At 39.3% G+C, this 19,634-nt stretch overlaps 1 protein-coding gene across 4 annotated transcripts in view; it reads right to left on the bottom strand.

Moving 5' to 3' along the window:
• Positions 1–19,056, bottom strand: part of ATXN1 (ataxin 1) — a 379,017-nt gene extending 359,961 nt beyond the window's left edge. The window contains exon 1 of one of the 4 annotated variants that reach the window (XM_073678801.1): positions 18,773–19,056. The gene's annotated coding sequence lies outside the window, so the exon portion shown is untranslated. Of the gene's footprint in view, positions 1–16,748; positions 17,308–18,578; positions 18,752–18,772 lie in introns of those variants that run through there. The other 3 variants (XM_073678804.1, XM_073678803.1, XM_073678802.1) reach the window with 3 other exon arrangements.
• Positions 19,057–19,634: the final 578 nt, after the last annotated feature.

The raw sequence follows: 19,634 nt of genomic DNA on the forward strand, positions 1-19,634 counted from the left end.
TCATGATTCTCATATCTATTCAGTAATCAACAGCCATGATTTTTAACTATGTAGAGAATACAAAGATTCGCTATTACAAATGCCTGATGTTCTGTTTGCCGTATAAGTCCATATGTAATAACCCTGTTTTACAACTCAATTTTATTACTTAAAGGGGTTATCTGGGAGTTTTATTTTTTTACTATGGGCCTAAGAACTAACAGGCAGGTTAACTACCTGCCTGTTCTGCCTGCCGGAACGGTCAGCGACAGAGCAGCTGCTTCTCTTCCAGGCTGCTCTGTCGATGGGGCGTGATTGACAACATCATGCTGAGTGACAGCTGGAGAGGTCTGGAAGAGCTGCTCTGTTGATGTGAGGCAGCAGAGTCACCAGCTGGAGAGGTCCGTGACTGCTCAGAGCTGGCGCCGGGAAGAACAGAAGAACTGCTCTAAGCTGGCACCAGTTATTCAGCTGCTTCACATCAACAGAGCAGCTCTTCCGCTTCCCATCTGCTCTGTCGATGGAGTGTGACTGCCAGCGTCATACTGATTAACAGCCAGTTTCCAGCAGTTAGGCAGCGGGGAGCCGACTGTCAATAAGCATGATATCGGCAGTCACACTCCATCAATAGAGTAAATCGGAAGAGAATCGGTTTGCAACCGCTCTGCGCCAGAAGAGATCTGCACTGGGTAGAACAGCAGGTAGTTAGCAACTATCTGCCTATTATTTCTTAGGCCCATAGTAAAAAAAACAGTCCTGGATAACACCTTTAAAAGATAGAATTCCTTTTCAAAGTTTTCATCAAAGTTTACTTCTAGTCACCTGAAGTGACAGATAACGTATCAACTCATCATAGACCCTTTCAGAATGCAGGTCCTGCAGCTTTCATCTGATCATTCTTGATCTTGATTCCCAAACCCCTGACAATCAGTTGATTTTGCTGGGGAAAGTAACAGGCAGTCATGTAATGTAGTAGAACATAGAGGCCATCTGGCTCATAGAGAGGGATCCCAAACACAGTGGCCACTGAGTATCCAATGTTAAAAATAACAGAATTTGTGTTATCTCATTTCCCATTTTGTCTTTTGGCTTTTAAGGGAATATGTTATCAGAAAGAGACCTACTGGTTAAATCGGATTCTTATGTTAAATGTGTTTTTTTTATTTAGTAATTTATTTATTTTTCACAATCCGTGTGACAAAAAAATAGAATTCTTGCAATTTTCACAATGGCCACTGGGGCTATTCTAGACTTATGCTTCCTGTTCTCTTTGGAAATACACAAGTATATTAGCAACAGTAAACTAACTCAGACCCTGTCTCTTGTATTGAAGCTCCTAATGAGCGTGTGCAAAGGCAACTGTAAAGGGAGTGGGAGCTATGTATTGTGAATGGCGGATCCCCTCTTATCAGCTCTGTATAGAAGAGTTATCTGTCATTGTAATTTTGTCTGTGATGATAAAGAGACTTCTGAAAAGTTTTATGTAAAGAACAGGAAGTGTGACTCTAAAATAACCCCAGTGCCCAGTGTGAAGATTGCAATATTTTTAGTACATATTGTGATATTAAAAAACATTGCAAAAAAAAATGTTTAAAAACACATTTTAGACAAAAATTTTATTTAAATAATTGCCCATTTTCGAATTTTTCGTTTTAATGGAGGAAGATCACAATATAAAAAATTGGATTACAGTCTGAGACATGTATTTTATATTTGTTTTTTCATCATTTTTGTATTTTTTATTTAATTGTATTGTGCTATGGCATCTAGTGGTACAATTACTTAATGAAAAGATACTCCTATAATATACTAGGTCTAGTTACCAAATATTTAAAGTTACAGCACAGATGTATGTCCATTTTCAATACAAAAGTCTGAAAAATATAAAGTAGGCAGCACGGTGGCTCAGTGGTTACACTGTTGCTTTGCAGCGCTGGGATCATGGGTTCAAATCCCACCAAGGACAACATCTGCAAGGAGTTTGTATGTTCTCACTGTGTTTGTGGGTTTCCTCGGGGTTCTCCAGTTTCCTCCCACACTCCAAAGACATACTGATAGGGAATGTGGATTATGAGCCCCAATGGGGACAGTGATGATGCTGTGGAATATGATGGCGATATATAACCAAAGCATAATAATAGTAAAAACATAGCTCTGACTATCACTATACCCACATCCTACATCACTACTAACTATTGAGGATAAATGGCACATGGTAGGTGGGAGGCTAGTAACTTTATGTTACACCTTTAGCTGAACTAACAAACTAGTTTTCATTTTTCCAATGCGCGTTAGGAAAATGACATCTGAGATACTATAGGCAGCAGCATTGCTTTAATTGCACTACTTTTGCTCATTTTCTCCCACTGCAAGCTCCTTTTGTATTCTGGTCTCGAGATGCTTGTAGGAGAAAATGCCATTTAAATGAAAAACCAAATAGGGACTAAACAGAAAAATAAACTCCCATTACCAGCTGGCATAAAGATGAAGCACTCTCAGTATGCCAAGCTCTGGATGATTTGTTAAAAATAATCCATAATAGTAAAATGATCATGTATCTTTTGGCAATGAATCAGTTTTATGGGTATATGGTATTCAATCTTGTGTATTAGGATCTTGATCGTGAAATACATTTACCAACAAGATCAGGATAGTAATTACTGATATTAAGAAGTCCATGACTTACAGTATGGGAGAACGCAGTTGCTAACGAAGGCTGCCTAAAGACAAAACATACCTGAATAGCTGATGAATACTGTCTATTACCATGGCAGCCAGATGATTGATCAGAGAGAGCGTCAGCACAAAGAAAGACCTTTGATGCTAACATGAAATTTCTATATGATAAGCAGGAAAGAGGGCGAGACACAAAGACCACACTACAGTCTTCTGTGTGCCCCTTCAGGGCCTACTGTGCAGAACATCAAACCCAAAAGTCTGAAACGGACATTTTGATTTGAAATAAAAAGACATATTTTGTAAACCTTAAAAGGGGTACTCCGGGAGCTAAAAATTTTTTGTACTGTTCTGTAAGGAATTCCAACACACAGAGCGACAACACCGGGGAGATCACGCAGTATCCCGCCGTTGCCGTCACGCTGTCAGTATTTCATCCGGAATCACGAGCACACGATCCAGACTACTCGCTACGTGCATATCGGCAAGCTACCAGTGAGCGTATGGCGTCACACCTTGGGGATTCCAATGCATGGAATCCATGTTTAACGCCCTCCGTGCGGTCACTGTCAGCTTCATGATAGCCCAATTATTATTATTCTCTGCCACCACCGGCCGAGTTTGAAATATAATACAGGCCGGGCCGGACGCTTGCGTTTTGGTAGCGTATATGGCTTCAGGGGGAGGAAACGATTACAGGACAAAAGAAACAGAACTATTAAATTTTAGATTTAATCCAAAAGGGAGGCAGTGTTTAAGAAAAATATATACAAAGATGTTACAAAGGAGACATTAAAATACATAGGCAGTTCCATAAAATAAACAGGATAAAAGAAGATAACTTACACTAAACGATCGCTGAGACAATTCAATATAGGTGGAGGAGGGGCTCCCCAGTTGATTTGAGCATTATTGAATGCGATCCGTTGCTTATAATTCTTATTCCCCCATGGCAATGAGTGCTTCTGTATTGTCCATGAGTTCTCTTATACCTAAGGGGAGATCTGGCCACACGCCCCTTGTGGTGACATCATGTGGGCCGGTCTCCAGCCTGTGAAGCACCTGGGGTTTCAAAGTGCTCACCATACATCAAGATAAGTTCCCTGAGGGGTGTAGTTTCCCAAATGGTGTCACACCAGCCTCCTGATAATGTCTCCCTATCTGCAGTCTGATGTGAGGGGGCGTGACAGGGCATGGCTTGCTCGCAGCTTATAGTAGCAGCCTCCTGATAATGTCTCATTTACAGGGCTACTAGAAGCTGGGAGCAGGCCATGCCCCCGTCATGCCTCCTCACCTCCGACTGCAGAGAGGGAGACATTATCAGGAGCCTGGTGTGACAGGAGCTGCTCCTCACTGCTCACCTCTCTGTCTGGGACATTACAACACTGTGCAGCTGTTATCAGCTTGGGGAGCAGTGAGGGAGCAGATAATTAAAGCACAGTGGGCATCTCATCTTTATAGTGTATGAGGGCTGGAACCGTACAAAATTTTTTTATCTCCCCAGTGCACCCATTTAAGAAAATTATAATTTAGCACCAGATCTATTAGTTAAGTCCTAACTTTCCTCATTCATTCATTCATAAAATGTTAGGTGTAACACTACTCTCTGAAAAGGTAATACAAAAGGAATTGCCAATAACTACAGTATCTGTATGTCCATGTGGTCTCAGTTTGGCCATCAAACCCATAGCAGAGATGTGTGCACAGAGCCAGGGTGGCGGTACGTGGAGTCCAAATGACGCTGGGGCTGTATAGTCTCTGCGTGCTGAATTATGACAGCCCTCTATGGTGCTGCATTGTGGAGGCTTTGTCCTATAGATCTAATCATGATCCATTGGTCTATGTCACAATTCCTTTATTCACAGACTCCCTACAATTTCATGTGGAAACATAAGGAGGTACAGCATGGGCCCATAGATTTCTATGGATGCTGTAATATGGCTCCAGTTTAATTATCTACAGATATATTGTTTGTCGTTAACTCTCCATAATTACACAAAGTTTTCATTCATATGGCCTTTGAGTGTCTTTGAAAACCACATCTAAAATATTGGAGGACACCTTAGTGGGGAGTCCCTCCCTCGCTCCATGATAATTTATCTATTCCTAAACAGCTAAATCCTCATTCTATGCATCCAATGCCAAGAGCCAGTCCTGGGTTCAAATCCCACCAAGGACAACATCTGCAAGGAGTTTGTAGGTTCTCCCCGTGTTTGTGTGGGTTTCCTCCGAGTTCTCCGGTTTCCTCCTACACTCCAAAGACATACTGATAGGGAATTTAGATTGTGAGCCCCAATAGGCACAGTGATGATGTCTCTAAAGTGCCGTGGAATATGATAGCACTATAAAAGTAAGCAAAATAAATACATAAACCAATATAAAATGCACTGATGTTATATCACAACTCTCTTGCAAAAGCTTTTTTCCCTCAATTACAAACCAGTACTAGGATGCCAGGGCGCCCACACATATTTTGTGTCTGTGCCGTTATAGTCCGTTTTTTTTTTTAAACGTCTGTAACCCTAGTATTTTGAGTACTGGATACTGTCTTGCTCTAAAATGCAGTTATATGCCTGATGAATCAGCTTCCGTGCAAAATGTGTAAAACTTCTATCATGCAGCTCCTCCAAATTATAACTGCAGTGTTATGTCCCATTGACCCTTACACTGCAAAGAACCCAAGGCCCTATATGTAGGCAAACTTAAAGGAGTTGTCTGGCCTTAGTGTACAAGTCTGCGGTCAGTCTTTGTGACTGCAGACTTGTGTACCCTCACAGTGCACGATTTTCCAGTGCCGGTGCTAGGAGTGGGCGGTCATATAACCGCAAGTAGGCGATTTGCATACTTCTGGCCACATTCTGGCTGGTTGTGTCCAGTCTCACTCAATACACTTTTATTGAGTGAGGAAGCTCACTTCTAGTCGGCACATCATCGCATATATGCAAATCACATTCTTGCGGTCACGCGCTTACATGCTTCGGTGCTGGAGAATCCTCACAGTGCGCAGTGCACACGCTGTGAGGATTCACAAGTCTGCAGTCACACAGAGTGACTGCAAACTTGTACCCTAAGGCCGGACAACCCCTTTAAGTTCAGAGTAAAGAGCTAACTTATGGCTTTAATGAACAGATCGTACAGATCACTTCTAGTTCACCTAGGCCCCATTTTATGATTGCACAGCCACCTTATGTCATCAGCCTGTATCACTAGATATGTGGATATTCTTTTAGTTCTCATGCTCAGGACACCTTTACTCCTGGACCCTCCTCACCTTGTCTTCTTTCCTCCCTCATCATCATACATGTCTCTGCCCCTTTTCCTCCTTTTACCATGTCTCCTGTGCTGGCATATTCATTATTTATAACATACAACTACTAGTTCTTTGTATTATAGACACATTTTTTAGACAATTTTCTCCAATGTATGTGTTTACCATAAATATTCTTATATTTACTGTTAAAAAAGAAAAAAACATCTTTCCATAAAGAGACACTAGTTGTGTCTTTTTTTTCCGTTCCTTACAATATGTCACTTCAATTGCTGTCATGTCAACACATAGGACACATCTACACCTAATTGTATATGTTTTGTCGTGACAAGGAAAGTACATTACTGTGTAGGAATTTTTATTCTCATGTTAACAACTTGCATATGATGAAAGTCTTTGCACTACAAGGCTGTTTTGATTTCTGTAAGTCTTCGCGCAAATCAAAAGAAAATAATATTAATTCAAAATTACGTTTCATTGAATTGTTTCAATAGAAAAAGAATAATAATGAAGAAAAACATAAGTATTATGTAGCCTCAAAAATTACAACCAGAAGTAAACTACAGCAGGAAAGGCACTATAATGTATAACATAGTTTCGGTCAAAGTACAACTAAAGTATGAAGTTGATATAGTCATAAACATACTACACCTGTAATGGAGTGAACACCGACTCAGAACCTTAGCTAACCTACATACTGTAATGCGGATATAATTCATTTTGTACTACCAGAGCCTGTAGGCACATAACCTTTGGTCCCATAAGATCTGCCTATTGCAGTAATCTGTCACCAAATTTCACAATACAAACTGCATACATTAGTAAATAGACCTTGTGATGTTGGTGTTCTTACTTTGAAAATCCATCAGAATGACTGCATAATCCTTTATGAAGGTTTAATTTTAAAACATTAGAACGTGAATTAACATCCTGGGCAGGGGTCTGCTTGTGTGGAGGGGGCTCATGGGCTGAGTTCCCTCCACTTTCAGCAATTGCCAGCTATATTACATAGCCGTCTCTAACAGCAGTTGACTGAGCATAGACTGAGCTGATTTCCAGTTGCAACTGTTAACCATTTAGATACAGCTGTTAACCATTTATATGCCGCTGTCAATCTCTGACAGTAACCCTTAAATGGAATGCGTGCAGATGCTAACGCATAACGGCTCCCATTGGCCCCTGGTACACGATCGGGAGGGACAGATGAGTTGCCATGGGACTGCTGAAGGTCTATATCACTGCCATCATGGTACTACTATGGGGCTGAGCTTCAGAGAAGACCACGATTTTTACTATATACTTCAATACTGTTTTATTGCAGTTTTTAGTATTAGCAATTAAAAAATCACTAGTTCAAGTTCCTTAAAGGAACTAAAAAACAATGTTAAAAAAAAAATCAAAAATCGCTTTTTAAAAATATTAAAAAAATATAATAATTCAAGTCCCCTCCTTTTTTCTCAGTTAAAAATGAAGAAAGGAAAAAAATTAAAAATAACTATATTTGGGGAAATTTTTTTTACAAAATTCAGAATTTTTTAATCACTTAAGTACAAAAAAGTTGATGCAAGCTTGGTATCACCATAATCAAACTGAACTGGACAATCATGATTCCAGGTCATTTTTACCGCAAGATGAATGCCGTAAAAACAAAACCCAAAAAAGCCATGGCGGAATTGCATTTTTTTCACGATTTCATTCCACTTTTTCCTGTTTTTCAGTACATTGAATGGCAAAATGAGTGGTGTAATTCCAAACTGCAGCTTGTCCAGCAAAAAACAAGCCCTCATACGTCTATGTCGATGGAAAAACAATAAAGTTATGCTCTTAAAAGAAGGTGAGGAAAAAAACAAAAGTGAAAAATTCCCTGGTCCTTAAAGGGTTAAAAATTATTTCCTTTCACTTAGGCCACAGCCCCACTATCAGTATTTGGTCAGTATTTTTTCTCAGGAGTGGGAGCCAAAACCAGGTGAGGAACAATCAGAGAAAAGGTATAATAGAAACAAGTCACCAATTCTGCATTTATCATCCACTCCTGGTTTTGGCTCCCACTCCTGAGAAAAAATACTGACTGAATACTGGGGCCATGGCCTTAGTATAATTGACAGTTCCTCAGTGTCCCTCCTCGCTGCCACTCAGTGCAAGCCGCAGCTATCAGTCAGGCTGGGTGGGGAGGAGGCTGAATATACTTAAGACTCTCACAATCTTTAGCTGAACTCATAAAATGCTCATTTTAATATTGGGATTATACAGCCATTCTCAAATGGATTTTCAAAGTAAGCATACCAGTCTTATCAGGTCTAAGAGATTTATTCTGGAATGTATTGACAGATCTGCCTTAAAAGGATTATGCAGGATTGAACAAAAAGTTATTTTTTTCTGAAAAAATGGGATGTATCTTGCTCATTTCTATTCCAGTGAAAATGGTTGAGCTGCAATGCTAGAGATAGCCTATAGACAGGAGAGAAATTGTTTTTATGATAAAAAAAACCTTTTCTGTAATCCAGTACAACCTCTTTATAGTGAACGTATGTATCAATATGATTTTGCCATCATTGAATACCTGTGAAAGAATTTTCCTCCGATTGTTCGCATCATAAAAATATTGGGTTCCTACTAAAGGCAACAGCCCCCTTTGATCTAATGAACCAGACCTTAAACATACATTACATACCTTCATTTTTTACAGATTGCCACTTCATTATAACCTTTGTAGTAAGAGATTGTTTCTCTTTTAGATAACAGGATAGTGCCACCACTGCATGTATATTATTCTCCATCTTTACTTTTGTCATATAAAAGGCCTACTTGCTTTTTTGACATGGGAATAGTTGTTAAAAGAGAGATTGACCCTGAACAATATGACAAATGCCTTTCAACTCTTATTTATTTCTAATGTACTAAAGGCTCCCATACACATTAGACTATTGTCAGCTGAACCCGCAGATATCGATGGGTTCAGCCAACAATCTAACGTGTATGAGAGCGCCGGCCAACTGACGTCAGTGGAGATGTCAAATGGGCATTTCTGATTTTGGACTGCTGATCATATTGTCTCCCGGAAATAAGCAGCCACCAGACATGTTTGCCAACTGTTTTCTCATAGAGGACACAGGAGCACTTAGCCAAATAAGCACTCCTATGTATGGGAGATCCGGCTGAGAAGGCTGTTAGCTGAACGGTAATCCAACAAGTGTATGGAGCAAGGCTGCGCCCACTAGTTGGATTCTGGCCGAGAGTATGCATAACACATACATACCCTTCAGTCCCAGCTCAGAAACCGGCAAATCCCCGGAGCGCCCAGTGCCTGCGCTGGGGGATTCATAAGTCTGCAGTCACACAGAGTGACTGCAGACTTATTGATTTGAACAGGACAACCCCTTTAAAACACTATTCCAGCATTTTCTTTCAGCGTTGGAGTGGTACTACTAATCTAAATTCCCATGCCCTAGTATTATACTTACCAGCCGCCATCTTCAGCCCTTCCTGGCCCTGCTCCAGTCCCACAACACCATCTTGTTACTGCAACTTCTGATTGACCACAAGTCAGAGGTACCGGTCACAAGCACTCAATGTAAATCTGTGAGGGCCTTGTTTTGGCCTACCTTCTGGCTCTCATAGACTTAGATTGAATTGTGACTTCCGGATTTCCCAACAAACACTGGGGCAATATGGCAGGTCACAAAAATGCTGGAGACTGACAGGAGTGGCGCTGATAAAAGATGAAGATGGCGACTGATAAGTATAAGACTAGGGACACGGAACGTACAATAGTAGCACCACTCCAGCACTTCAATAAAAAAAAAATGCTGGAGTGGTGCTTTAAGTCTAATACCAAATAGTACAATGGGGCCAAGCAGTTTTCTGAAAATGTATTGTTTAATATTCAGCATCATCTTAGTTCGAAGGCAAGTCTGAAGAGGAGCACCACCGAAAATGATTTGGGTTCTGAATTAAGGGAAGGGGCTGTCTTCAACCACTTTAATTAAATGCTGACCTGCCATTGATTAATCTTATAAGCCTTCAGTGAAAACATTACATTACAGAACACACATTTAAATGAATGAGTAACCATGTTACAGCATGTAATAAAGAGGAAACTACATATTGCAGCAATTCTTCGCTCTGGTTAATTGAGGAAGGTCTTAAGCAAGGGAAACCATCTGAAGGACATCCATATGTGCTGATAGTTATATAGGAGTTGTAAAGTGCAGCTTGAACAAGGATGTGTGCCACTGTCATTAAATCGTCACTGTTGTCTCTTTAAACATGGGCTTATCTGATGACCAATGTAATGACAAGCAAAATATCTAACTACTTTATTTACCTAATGTTTCTCCCCAAAAAAGTTACTCTAAAGTGCCATCAACTAGGTATTTCCCTTCTGTATTTAGCTTAGTTTATTGCCTGTTGTCAAGCGTAATCCACCCTTACAAGCAGAGGCAGAGATTACAGGAAATGTGATAAATATTTGTCTATGCTCTCATTCTACTCTCTGTCAAAAAGGAGATGTGGGCTCTCAGGTAGCGGCCAGAATGCCATTGGACAATGGCAAGAGCAATCAATGATGGGAAATGAGGGAATGTCAGCTTCAGCACCTATAATGCTGGCAGAATGCTGATAAAGATAAACCAACCACTCAAAGAGAATGTATATCAAGCTACAGACCATGAGAATTGGGACAGTTCCTAACAATATTAAGCTGATATGTGCACCACAATCAGTTTTATATATGGTACTAAGAAGTTAGTATTAATATGCATATGAGGCGATATAGTTAAAGAGTGGCCAACTAAATATTTATCCCTACTGTGTCCAGACAACTGATGAGAAATATTACGTAAGTAATGACTTATTGTCTTATTGCTGCTACTATAGTACTATGAAATGTTATCGCTTGTTATAGAAAAATTAACTTTTAATTTAAAAATATCATTTATAGATTAAATTTGTTTTCATAAATTTCTCCATTTTTTTGTCTGGCAGAGCAGAGGCGGATATTGTTGCCTATGGTGAACGATTCATCTTTGGCTCTTACCGACCAGATTTATTCCAGACATAACAGCTATCAGAGCCATCTACATATGTGTATAGTTGTAAATACTCAGGGAAGCATATTTCCTGTGGACACAATGCCATTGTGTTCCCCTACATGTCTATTCCACAGCTTTATATATCAGTGCTGTAATTACGGCAAATTACTAATTCCCTTTACTGAGAAATTCTTGTAGATGTATAAAAATGTATAGAATTGATAAGAAATGTATTCGATTATTTAGGCATATAAATATAAATTTAGGCAACAAAATAAAAAAACGGTAGTAGAGCTCAACACGATTCCTGTTCTTTTTTTATAGTATTTTGGAAAGATTTTTATAAAGAGTAAAAGTTACCACTATTTCTATTGTAGGAGTTACAGTTTACCCTACAGAGCTGCTCTTTTCTTTGCAATAAGAGACATGGAACATAATAAACACGAGGTTTTCTAGAGACTTGAGAAATAAAACAAAACTGAAAAACATGAATCCCTGCACACATTTGATAAATGCTGCTTGGGCTCATAGGATCTAAGAAAACCCCTCTGCATAGCTTAAAAATAGAATGTCTTTTCAGTTGTTTTTTTTTCCTGTTCGTTTGCATTTTTTTGTGCATTGAGTGGACACTACCTGACTTTTTGACTGTACTGAATGTAGTGGATGATGTGATATGCTCCGAAATATATCTACGAGTGAACTGCAATTTAACCTTCGTTGGGCTATTTTAGCAAAACTGAAACAAAATGCAAAGATTCTTAGATAGATATTGATGACCGCACTCAGAAATGTCAGAAACTTCTTACATAAGAGATTAAACTTTATAAAAATATATATACTTTTTTACTTTTTATACTGTTTATTTGAATTTTAAATGCTTTATGGTACACTAGCAGTGTAGGTTAATATAAATAGATTTGACTTCCCAATTCTCTTGCACTACAGTTTAGTGTAGTTATGTAACAGTCTTCTAATTGTTTATAGTGCCAACAACAATCTTTCCTCTAAGAGCCAACAATATTGAAGAATACATTTTAAATCTAAAAATCATATATATACATTATTTTTTTAAGGTTATAATCAATATACAGAACATATATATATATCTATACATATATATACTGTGTGTATATATATATATATATATATATATATATATATATATACACACTCTATATATACCTTTTATATATATATATGTACATATATATATATATATATATATATATATATATATATATGTACATATATATATGTGTCTGTGTATATATATAGTGAAAAATAAAAAACAATGTGTTAGCGTTCTGTTACTGAAAATGTGTCAGATTACTCCTGAATTACCAGAAGCTATCATCTCTGCTCTGCTTGAAAATGGCCAATAGTCTAAGGACACTCATTAGTTGTCATTGTTCGAATAGATAAATGGCATATTAAATCAAACAGAACACCAAAGATTGAGCGTACATGGAGGGAACACCCTGATGAAGCACTTTGTACGAAACGCTCAATGAACCTGGTGAAAATCTGGATTCCTTTCAATTAACACTTGGCTTTTTTGCCTCTTAGGCCACAGCCCCACTATCAGTATTTGGTCAGTATTCGGTCAGTATTTTTTCTCAGGAGTGGGAGCCAAAACCAGGTGAGAAACAATCAGAGAAAAGGTATAACAGAAACAAGTCACCAATTCTACATTTATCACCCACTCCTGGTTTTGGCTCCCACTCCTGAAAAAAAATACTGAGTGAATACTGACCAAATACTGATAGTGGAGCCGTGGCCTTATATTTGTTTTCCTCCGGACTCTTCTTTTCTACTATATAGGCTTCATGTTTATAGATGACTGACCCTATCTATATTGCTAATGTAGGGCATTGATTCCGGTTGATATTTTTCTGCAAACATATACAGAAATCTATTTATTAGTTTGGATTATTCTGTGTATTCTATGCTTCCAGATCATGCTTTGCACTGTCATATCTGCAAGCCTGCTTGGGGTTTGACATTAAGTGTGCTTGCATTTTGTTTGAACTTTATTGCTGTTCAGTGGAATATATAATATTTGATTCTCAGGGATCCATGATGTTCCATAGTTCCGTTTGTGAGGACTATTTTTTTTTATCATCCTTTTATAAATTATGTTGTCATTTTATTGGCATTATCAATTAACTATTATACTCTTTAATAATACTTATTGTTGTCGAACTCATGGTTATTTCGTTTTGGGTTACCTGCAATGTCTATTTGCATGAGACCATTATCCGCGTTGCACATGGTTAAGGTGGGATATGGAGGCTACTGTCAGAGTAACACCCTTGGCCATCCACTGAAAAATAAATATTTTGTCCCCTTAACTTGTGATAAAAATACCTAGATAAGTTAGTCCATGATCAGGATTCTGCCATCATTCCGTAATTATTGCCATGGCCCCATTCACAGGTAACATAAATACTATGAGTAGAATAATGAACTTGCTAAATCTCACAACATGCTCATCATTGCATGGACAAGCCACAGATTTACCCTATTGAATTTGTTTTTCTTCTGTCAACCAAGCATACTGTATATGAGGATATTGTTTGGAAGTAAAAGAAATCTAAGCTACACAATATATTAGTGTCCTCTACTGTCCAAGCTTAGAAAACTAGTAACAATATTCTAAAAATATGATAGTATGTTTGTGACAATAATTGAGAATTTTTGGTGTAATTAAAAATAAAACATGATTTTTCGTATTACTGTTTTTAGAATTTACAGGTAACATTTCCAATTCTGATCCTCTTCTGTAGTGTGCACTGTTTGACAGCCACTCAGCAGAAGTGAAAAAATAGGCCTTGTAGTTATCAGCTACTGCATGCAGCCACCAATCAATTATCTGATCAAACCTATTGTAATCTAAAAGTGGCACAAAGGGAAAAAATTCGGGTATTTGTACTATATAATTAAGTATATAATTAATAATAATATTATTCTAGATATTTTTTTCCACTGTTTTTGCTAATGCTATTATTGCGATAAAGTTATGGCATAAGTATGATATGGAGTAACATACTGTATATGCTATGTGTGTGTGGGTGTCTGTACTTATGTGTGTGCATGCTTGTATGTGTGTGCTTGTGTGTGAACTCATTTATGTCTGTATGCATGTGTGTGTGCTTGCATGTATATGCGAGTGTGTCTGCTTGTGTGTGTACTCATTTATATTTGTGTTCTTGTGTGTATATATGCGTGTGTGTGCACTTATGTGTGTTTGTGCTTGTGTGTACTTATTTATGTGTGTGCTTGTGTGTATATGTGTTTGTGCTCACGTTTGTGTGTATATGTGCATGTGTGTATGCTTGTGTGTTTATGTCAAACAAAGATGAATAGAGGAGCTAAATGGTAGAAAACAGTGGATAATTTTATTATATCAAAAAGTTTAACATCACATCATAAATAATTGGATCATAGCATAGATGAACAGAGGTGCATGATGTCAGAAACACACAGCACCCATTGGCCCGCAAAACCATACCCACAACATGGAGATGTAACCAGCGGGATTAGGAGAGCGGAGTAAGGTTTGCTTCTGGAGTTGGTATATTGTAGCAGATTCTGGCAGTGTCCAGTCTTTCAGCAAGTTTCTTTGCTTTGAGCTTATACAGGGCCGACTTGTGTATACTTGTGTGTATATGTGCACGTGTTTGTGTACTCATTTATGTGTGTGCATGTGTATGCTTGTGTGTATATGTAGGTGTGCGCTAACATCTGAGCTCATGTGTGTGTAAGCGTTTGTGTGTATATGTGCATGTGCGTGTGTACTTGTGTGTATATATGCGAGTGTGTGCACTTATGTGTGTGTACTCATTTATGTGTGTGCATTTATGTTTGTTTGTGCTTGTGTGTATATGTGTGTGTGCTTGTGTGTATATGTGCGTATGTGTGCACTTACGTGCGTGTGCACTTACATGTGTGTGCTTGTGTATATGTGCGTGTGTGTGCACTTACATGTGTGTGCTTGTGTGTGTACTCATTTTTGTGTCTGCATGTGTGTGTTTGCATGTGTGTGTGCTTGTATGTATATGTGTGTGTGTGTGTGTGCTTGTGTGTATATGTGCGACTGTGTGCACTTATGTGTGTGTGCTTGTGTGTGTACTCATTTATGTGTGTGCATTTGTGTTTGTGCTTGTGTGTGCACTTACGTGTGTGTGCTTGTTTGTATATGTGCGTGTGTGTGCACTTATGTGTGTGTGCTTGTGTGTACTCATTTATATGTGTGCATTTGTGTTTGTGCTTGTGTGTATATGTGCGTGTGTGTGCACTTATGCGTGTGTGCTTGTGTGTATATATGTGTGTGTGTGTGCACTTACATATGTGTACTTGTGTGTGTACTCATTTTTGTGTGTGTGTGTATGCAGGTGTGTGTGCTTGTATGTATATGTGCGTGTGTGCACTTACGTGTGTGCTTGTGTGTGTACTCATTTTTGTGTGTGTGTATGCAGGTGTGTGTGCTTGTATGTATATGTGCTTGTGTGTTGTGCATGTGTGTGTGCTTGTGTGTATATGTGCATGTGTGTGCACTTACGTGTGTGTACTCATTTATGTGTGTATGCTTGTGAGTATATATGCGTATGTGCGCTTACGTGTGTGTGTCTGTGTATGTGTCAGCAGCACATGCAACATGATTTTGCATGGTAAACCCTATTGTAACATATTCTTTCTAAAAGGTACTAAAAGATGAAGACCGGCATTTTATTCCTTAGTTATAATTCAGATAACATTTTTCTGCTGTATTAGTTTTCACATACACAGAAAGGGGGCCTTGTCTACCGTTAAGAAATTGGAGTAATATTGGAATTTACGTGTAGTGCTATGAAGCAAGCAGCATTGTGATATCACACAGCTAAAGGGGCATTTTAGCCCTTAGAGAGAGAGTTCTAAGAACTAGGCCTTTGGCTTGTCCATCGCAGATTACTGTAGTTTTTTCACTTTGCAAATGGCATTTATTATCTCACCGGATAAAGTATTATGCCCACAGATACCATTTATCACATGAATCGCTTCATTAGCACATGCAGCTTGCAGCATATCTGTGTGAATAATGTACAGACATATAACGTTTGCTGCATCCCCTTGTGGGGAAACACCGACAGGCACAAAAAATGGATTTCTTGAATAATGCAATGTGCGGTCATTGTAGAAGGCCTAGATAGACTACATCTGTAGGCCGAGCATCAGCTATAGGCCTTAGTGTCCTCTGCCCATGGACCAGCACCAGGACATGGAGAGTTAACTGTTGATTTGATTCACGCTGAAAGAGGTCACTGGGCAGGACTGACAGATTTTCCTCAGCTTGCATCAAATCGCGGCGGACCCCGGTTTCATTTCTAGGAATGGGTTCATATGTACGTGTACTCCTATTTCTTTGTAGAAGGATTTGGGCCCACTCTACGGAAAAGCCTGTTTCCTGGGAAACGGTGGAAACCCCCCATAGTGTGAGCAATGACACTGTGATATGAACAGGGTTTAGCAGCTTTCAAGGCGGCTACAATTAAACTGTCTGTAACGCTTGTTCGGAGATGATTATAATATACGTACAATTTATTTTATACAGCAGATATAATGAGCCCTTGCATAGACGAGGGTAAAAATCTTACACCGAAACGTCTCACTTTGTGCAAATATGGACGGAAATGACTTTTAGACTGCACATATGAACAACGGGTACAATGAACGATACCTCACAGAGATTACAGGTGGGAGATTTAACCCATTGCAACCAGAACGACAAGAAGCCCGAGACAAGAAAATGAAATTACCTTGACAGTAGGCTACATTTAAAGACACTTGTCTTTCTCAAGTCTTTAGTCCATGGCTGACACAAACCTTTAGGGCTTCAGAATGTGCTTGACAACTTCATCCACACTCTTGTGTCATGCAATCTGCTCATTCTCTTACACGTCTGTCCTTGCTATAGCTAGGCAGCATTTCCCTTAGCTGAGCTTTCCCCGAGGCCCTGTCTCCTTTCACACACACCGCATCCTCCTCCCAGCTACGCCTGACTCACTGTACTCACCCACTGGGAGGAGGGAGCTTTACACTACACTACACACAGCTCTTTCACTATGCTTACTCACTGAGCTTCACGTACATACTACACAGACAGTTGTAAGACCAGACCAATGAGAAGACCATCATTCTTCACTCTCACGTACCCATCGTCCAGGGCGATATATTCGCTTGCCCAGTTCAGGATCACTCATTCTTGCTTTTTCACTACACTATAATTATGTATTGGTCACATCCTATTAAAAGGAGTACGTCGTGACATATGCATCCTTATCTTAGTAGCTCTATAGCAAGGTATAATGTTTCCTTGTATATTCATTATTATTACAACAATATATTTATGCAATATTAAGGTCTCTTTATTATTGATGCAAAACTATAAAATAACTAAATCCCTTCACCTCTTGTGTCTACCCCTTAACACCTTCCGATTGGAAATGCTTAAAATTAAGTTTGTAGTTTTTTTTTTTCCTACTTTAATATGATTATTTATACTTTTTTATGTCTTTAGCACTGCTTTATGATACTATTAGATAAATAATAATTAAAGGGCAGCAACTAGGTGTCTGAATGATTGAGTGGGTCCGTACTGTTCTCCAGGAGGGCCCGGTGGAAGCCTTTCATGTGTAGCCTAGCTTAGTGGGTTTGAGCAGAGAACATTTAAAGGGCTCAAGACCGGCCTTTTTATCTACTGGAGACATTAGGCCTTAACTTTAAAACAGGGACTTAAACTTCTGATCTCAAACAAGTGGTGTCTGCCCCACCTCCCATATATAATAAATGTGAACTATAGGAAAGTCCTAACATAGTAACGTAGGTTGAATAAACCCTTCTCCCCCAATTGTACTCCCTACAGTATTAAAGATTTGGGCCTATAGGCATGGAGTGAACTATAAAAGACTTTTTTGCAAACAGTTTGTAATATGACTTTAGTATATCTGATACAAACTTGTTCTTCACTCCTAGGGTCTAGTTTTGGCCGAGTCGACTTTAGATCTCACGCAAAGCATAAGTAGAATATTTACCGACCTGCTAAATATAAGGCCAGGTGCAGACTACACGTCTGTTTCCCTGCTCTTTCTGAATTAATAAATGACCAGTGACGGCTTCAATCACCGTGAAGAGTGAAATGAAAGAAATAAAGAGCTGTAGCTGACTGCCCCCAGTAATGTGGTACCAGGTGGTCTCTGTACAGGAGCAGACTGATAGATCAGACAGCAGGAGGAGGGGATTCACAGAGGTGACATAAACGTGAAGTCTTCTCTCTCTTACACATTCACACGTAGGCTCTCCCCTTGCCGACTCTTTTCCGCACCCCATAGGGGAAGTGGTAACCACACCGATCTCTTCCCTACTACTAGTAATGTTAACCGCTGTAACTCCACACAACACTACTGGCGGCTCTTGCTCAGGAAGGGTTAATGTACACTGTCAAGGCCCATCGCATCCACAAAAAGAATACTCACCCTTGTCTAATCGACCGAGTTTATTCCTCGACCCTTATTGAGAACAATTATTAACCGATCTAAGACACCGAGAGTGAAAAAGAAAAAAAATAATAAGAGAGAATACGCTTGTACCTCCGGATGATTACAGTTTGCTGCTGCTTCTTTTTCAAGGCTTGCAAAGCAGGAACGGAAAGCCCAGCTTATGGTCGCTTAGGTTGTACTGTATATAAATATCCACAGGAATACGTGTGCATGTATAGAAGCGTCTTGTCTGCTGATATTTCCACATTCGACAAAAAAGAGCAAAGAGGAAAAAATGGACTTACTGTAAAGTGCGGTAGAGAGGTTGTTGGTTGAAGAGGGTGTCTGAGCTGCTGCCTCTTTTTTTTTTTTTTTTTTGTGTTACTCTACCCCCCCCTCTCGCAGTAAGACAGGTCTTGTATGTCTCCTCTACTGTAGTAGAAATGATGTCTGCAGTACAGCTCTCTCTCTCCAGTATGTAAATGTGTAATAGAAGCCAAATATGGAGCAGTTGGCTGCCTCTGCAACAGCTCAAGGATCCTACTTCATGCAAAAGGGAGGAAGGGGGGGGGAGTGTGTGGAGGCAAGGCAACACTTTGGCAGACAGCCAAGGCAGCCACACAGATTATTGCATACGCACAACAGAGCTGGGGCGGTCTCACTTAACCCTTTCTACCGCGCTTTTCACTAGCCTGACATGCAAAAAAAAAAATCCATGCCATGTTGCACCGTCTTAAAGGGGAGATGGACGAGTTAAATATTGCATTTTTAAATAGTGAAGAAAGTAGGAAGCGTAAACGTAAAGTAACTTTGAAAGTGTGTGCTTTGATTTCGACAGGGTGTGTGCTTCTGTTGGAAAAAGAAAGGGGTGGAGGAGAGTCGTAGAGTAGGAATTGTAAGGGAAAGCCAAGCTCAATGTCCACAGGGATGAATAGTGCGGACTTGCATGTCAACGTCATTTAGGAAATAGCAGCGGGTTTAACATTTTTGGAGCCCAATGAGATCAGACAAGACGTTGCACAATTAAACAAAACCTCGTTTAAAGATACAGTTATCTCTAATGAAAAGAGTTATGTAACTCACCTGCTCCTGATATTGGATGATGCTGGAAATTCTTTATTTATTATGCCCACTTGTACAGCTCCCTCATATATTCCACAGCACTTT

This window comes from Phyllobates terribilis, unplaced genomic scaffold (genome assembly GCF_046119375.1).
Source record: "Phyllobates terribilis strain yellow unplaced genomic scaffold, ASM4611937v1 Scaffold_4__5_contigs__length_816908805, whole genome shotgun sequence".
NCBI classification, from domain to species: domain Eukaryota; kingdom Metazoa; phylum Chordata; class Amphibia; order Anura; family Dendrobatidae; genus Phyllobates; species Phyllobates terribilis.